Below are 6,129 nucleotides of genomic sequence, written 5' to 3' on the forward strand. Positions count from 1 at the left end.
TAGTGATAAAGATCAGAACAGTGCTTATCTTTGGAGTGTTGACTGGGAAGGGGCATGAGGTAGTGGCCTGAGGCCCTGAAAATGCATGTCTTGTACTGGCTGGGGTTACACAAGTGGAGACATATGTAAAAATTGGTGCAGCTGTATACATAATATATGTGTATTTTGCCATATGTAAATTATGCCCCAATTGAATAACTTAAAAGAAAAAGATGAACAATATAGAGTCTCTGGCTTCAAGGAGTTAGTAGATTAGTAAGGGAGAAAATGTAAAAGAAATCATTTCTTTGCAATGTGCTCAATGCTTCCATAAAGGAGTAACGAAAAGACAAATTTGGAGGCAGTAGGAAGGAAGACAGAAGAGAGACACACACTGGCTCTGTTGGAAAGAGGCAGAGGGCAGTTAAAGAGGGGTCAGCACAAGTATGTCTGGTGTGGTTTATGTCACTGTCACACTGTGATACTGCTCTCCAGAACACCAAATCCAAGGAATAGTTCCCATCTTTTCTATATTGTTGACCTCTCTGTGGCATTTGGTTTTCCCAATTGCTTTCATTTTTAGAAATGCTCTCTTAGCTTTGATGATATTTGCCACTGATTTCCCTTTTGCTCTTGGCCATTCTTTTTTTTTTCTGGTTCTCTCTCTTAGTCTTGGCCTTTAAATGTTGCCATTCTGGATAGGGAAGTGCTCTCATTCACTGGCCCAGGTGCATGGGGCAGTGAGTCCAGGCATCCCCCGGACACTCCCCAACGGACATAAGATCAGTGCCCCAACAGGCACAGGGAGGGCCCACTGAACACGCAGAGGACCATGCGCAGACACCCCTAGACAGCTCCCGTGGGCGCCGAGCCCCAGGCCGAAAAGCAGACCACTAGCGCAGGCTCTGCTCGTGCCCGCCCAGACGGGTGAGGGAAGGTGGGCAGCTGCAGCAGGGGAACAGCAGGCGGCAGCGACTCACAGACGCTCACTTCCACTGAGCACAAGTGTCCGGGGCCCCGCCCTAAGAGGCGAGAGACCAATTCCCGGATCTCGGCTCAGTGGGACTAAGGCCACGGGCACGGGAGCGCGAAAACACCTCAGTCCGGCAACAATAGGCGCCAATCGTGGGGCAAGCTCTCCAGCCGCTTGCACGTGCAGGGACACACACGCAGAAACACCTCAGCGCGAACACAGAAACACCTCAGCCAGGCGACAATAGGCGCCAATCGCGGGGCAAGCTCTTGGCGGCCCCGCCCGTGCAGGGGTGTGCGGGCAAGGACACCTCAGCTGGTTCCAGTGGGCAGCAAGGGAGAAAACCGTACTGGCCACTGCGGGCACACACCATTGCTGCAAAAAACAAGAACCTCTGAACTGCCACACTAGACCAGCTACAGACGCAGAAAAAGAAGACGACACACCAAGGCTGAACTGAATAAAAACATCGCTATTTTTTTTCACTTTTTTTTCTCTCTTTCTTATTTCTTTTCTTTTCTTTCTTTCTTTCTTTCTTTCTTTCTTTCTTTCTTTCTTTCTTTCTTTCTTTCTTCTTTTTTCTTGTTTTTTTTTCACTTCCAAAAAGAAAAACAAACTATCTCTAACGTGTTGCATATAACTTCTCCTTCTCATCCTTTCTCTTTAATCGTTATTTATTTGTTTGTGTGTCTAGTTTAGCCCCCCATCACTCTAAATAATAGAATATAATTACTATATAAACCCAATACAATACAATCCCACTTTCTGACTATATTATGCATTTTTCCATCCTTTTCTTCTATTTTTATTAACATACAATGTAAATATTACCTACTGGCTTGCATAGTCTCAACTATTATTAATCTATCATCCCCTTATCAAAAAATATATTTTTCCTCCCCCAAAACAACTCTTATCTATAAAAGCTCTAATCTCTTTACATTTATATTAATACGGGCTCGTTGGCTGACGATAGCGGGATAGAGGGTGGGGGATATTTTTTGAGGGTGTGGGTCTCCTGCCTGGGCTGTGTGTTTATGTTTTTAACAGCATCTCCACAAAAGAACTCAAGACAAAATGGATAGAGTGACTCTCAACCAACTAGCCAGAAACAAGATCCTACCAAAAAACATCTGAAACATAACCAGACAGCATAAACAAATGACATAAAGGGTAACTCAAGAACATCAGGCTCAGGATATCAAAGAGACTGCACCACTGAAAACCCCAGATCTCCCATAAAGAATCTCACACCATAAAGGAGGGAAGTCAAGGCAGACCATCACCCACCAAAAAACAAATAAATAAATAAATAAATAAAAACAAAAAGAATCCAAAATGGTAAGATGCAAAAATAACCCCTCAATGAAAAGAAAAGAGGAGTCCTCAGAAAGAGAGATAGATGAAATAGAAATAGCCCAAATGTCAGACACGGAATTCAAAACAGTGGTGGTAAAGAAGCTCAATATACTCGACATCCTTAAAAACAACTATGACAACCTCCAAGGAAGTTACCAGCAGCTCCAAAAAAATTACAGGTAACTTGCAGAGAACGACACCAGCATAAAAAAAGACATAGAAACTGTTAACAAGAACCAGGAAGAATTGAAGAATTCAATCTCTGAACTGAAAAACACAGTAGAATCAGTCAAAAGCAGACTAAACGAAGCAGAGGATCGGATTAGTGAGTTAGAAGATAATGTAGAGAAAAACTCCCAGACAATACAGCAAAATGAAAAAAGATTGAAAAAATATGAACAAGATGTAAGGGAATTACAGGATAGCATGAAAAGAAATAATATCAGGATCATCGGAATTAGAGAGCGAGAAGAAAAGGAGCTTGGAATTGAAAAACTGATAGGAGAAATAGTGACAGAAAATTTTCCGAACCTGATGAGAGAAAAAGTTATGCAAGTCCAAGAAGCACTGAGAGTTCCAATCAAGAGGAACCCTCAAAAACCCACTCCAAGGCACATCATAGTTAAAATGGCAACATTCCAAGACAAAGAGAGAATCCTAAAAGCAGCAAGAGAAAAACAGCAAATAACTTACAAGGGAGCTCCAATAAGGCTATCGACCGATTTCTCAACAGAAACATTACAAGCCAGAAGGGAATGGTCAAAAATATTTCAAGCAATGAAAAACAAAGGCCTAGAACCAAGAATACTCTACCCAGCAAGGCTCTCATTCAAAATAGAAGGTGAAATAAGGAGTTTCTCAGACAAAGGAAGACTAAAAGAATGCATCTCCACCAAACAAGCATTGCAACAGATGCTAAAGGGAGTGTTCTAAAAAAAAAGAAGAAAAGAACAAGAGAGGAGAGGAACAGAGGTACAAAGGGAAATGAATAAATACACGTCAATAACAACATTAAATGTAAATGGGTTAAATTCTCCAATTAAAAGACATAGTGTAACGGAATGGAAAAGAAAACAGGACCCACATATTTGCTGTCTACAAGAAACACACCTCAAAACAAAAGATTTACACAGACTGAAAATAAAGGGATATAAAAAAGTATTCCAAGCAAACGGACTGGAAAAAAAAGCCGGGGCATCAGTCCTCATATCAGGCAAAACGGATTTCAAAGCAAGGGCAATAAAAAGAGACAAAGAAGGACATTTCATAATACTTAAAGGAACAATCCATCAAGAAAAGATGACATTGATAAACATATATACACCCAACATAGGAGAACCCAAATATATTAAGCAAATACTAGAAGACCACAAAAAGGATACCAACAACAACACACTCATACTAGGGGTCTTCAACACTCCATTATCAACAATAGACAGATCATCAAAGCAAAGAAACATCAAGGATATACAGGCATTGAACAACTGATATATATAGAACTTTCCACCCCAAAGAAGCAAAATATACATTCTTTTCAAATGCACATGGGACATTTTCAAAGAGAGACCACATGATAGGACACAAAACAAGCCTCAACAAATTCAAGAAAATTGCAATCATATCAAGCATCTTTTCAGAAGACAATGCCTTGAAACTAAAAATCAACCTCAGAGAAAAAAATCAAAGACACTCAAACTCATGGAGATTGAATAACATGCTATTAAATAATGAATGGGTTAACAATGACATCAAAGAAAAAATCAAGAAATTTCTAGAAACTAATGATAATGAGCACACAACAGTCTAAAACCTGTGGGACACAGCAAAAGTAGTCCTGAGAGGGAAGTTCATAGCAATACAGGCATATCTGAAAAGGATAGAAGAATCTCAAATAAAAAACCTCAATAAAATTTTGGCAAACAGGATCCAACAATACATCAAAAAGATCATACACCATGATCAAGTGGGATTCATCCCAGGGATGCAAGGATGGTTTAATATTCGCAAATCAATAAATACAATACATCACCTAAACAAAATGAAAGACAAAAATCACATGACCATATCTATAGATGCAGAAAAAGTGTTTGAAAAAGTACAACACCCATTTATGTTGAAAACACTCAGCAAAATGGGAATAGAGGGAGCATACCTTAACATCATTAAGGCTATATATGAGAAGCCTGAAGCCAACATCATACTCAATGGACAAAAACTGAAAGCACTCCCCCTGAAATCAGGAACTAGACAAGGCTGTCCACTCTCCCCACTTCTATTCAACATAGTGTTGAAAGTCCTAGCCACAGCAACCAGACAAGACAAATAAATAAAAGGCATCCAAAATGGGAAAGAAGAAGTAAAACTATCACTATTTGCCGACGACATGATAGTATACCGAGAAAATCCTATAAAATCCACTAAAAGACTACTCGATATAATAAGTGAATTTGGCAAAATAGCAGGGTAAAAAATAAATATACAGGAATCTAAGGCATTTCTGTACACCAACAATAAAATATCAGAGACAGAGGCAAAAAAGAAAATACCATTTATTATAGCAACAAGAAAAAATAAAGTACCTAGGAATAAACTTAACCAAAGAGATAAAAGACCTGTACTCTGAAAATTATGCAACGTTGAAGAAAGAAACTAAGGAAGATACAAATAAATGGAGGCAAATACCATGTTCTTGGATGGGAAGAATCAACATCATCAAAATGGCCATACTACCCAAAGCAATTTACAGATTCAATGCAATCCCTATTAAAATACCAATGACATGTTTCACTGACCTAGAACAAATCCTCCAAAAATTTATATGGAACCAAAAAAGACCCCGAATAGCAAAAGCAATCTTGAAACAGAAGAACACAGCAGGAGGAATCACGATACCAGACATCAAACAATACTACAAAGCCACTGTGATCAAAACAGACTGGTACTGGCATAAGAACAGACATACAGATCAGTGGAACAGAATTGAAAGCCCAGAAATAAACCCAGGCCTCTATGGTCAACTGATCTTTGATAAAGGAGGAAGGAACATAAAATGGAGTGAGAAGAGCCTCTTTAACAAATGGTTCTGGGAGAACTGGACAGGGACGTGCAAAAAAATGAAACTAGACCACCAACTTACATCACACACGAGAATAAACTCAAGATGGATTAAAGACTTAAATGTAAGCCGTGATACCATAAAAGACCTAGAGGAAAACAGAGGCAGGAAAATTTCAGATATCCCACGTAACAATATCTTCATGGATACATCTCCCAAGGCAAGAGAAATAAAGGAAAAAATAAACAAATGGGACTACATCAAACTAAAAAGTTTCTGCTCAGCAGAAGAAAACATCAGCAAGATGAAAAGGAAACCAACCATATGGGAAAACATATTTGCCAATGATATTACAGAGAGAGGACTGATCTCCAAAATATATAAAGAGCTTATATGACTCAACATCAAGAAAACAAACAACCCAATTAAAAAATGGGCAAAGGACCTGAACAAACACTTCTCTGAAGAGGACATACAGGAGGTCCATAGACACATGAAAAAATGCTCAACATCACTAGCCATCAGAGAAATGCAAGTAAAAACCAAAATGAGATACCACTTTACACCTGTCAGAATGGCCATCATCAACAAATCAACAAACAACAAATGCTGGCGAGGATGTGGAGAAACGGGAAACCTACTGCACTGTTGGTGGGAATGCAGACTGGTGCAGCCACTATGGAAAACAGTATGGAATTACATCAAAAAACTAAAAATGGAACTGCCTTTTGAACCAGCGATTCCACTGCTAGGATTATACCAG

This window comes from Furipterus horrens, unplaced genomic scaffold (assembly GCF_987537825.1).
Source record: "Furipterus horrens unplaced genomic scaffold, mFurHor1.1.pri manual_scaffold_3, whole genome shotgun sequence".
Taxonomy (NCBI): Eukaryota; Metazoa; Chordata; class Mammalia; order Chiroptera; family Furipteridae; genus Furipterus; species Furipterus horrens.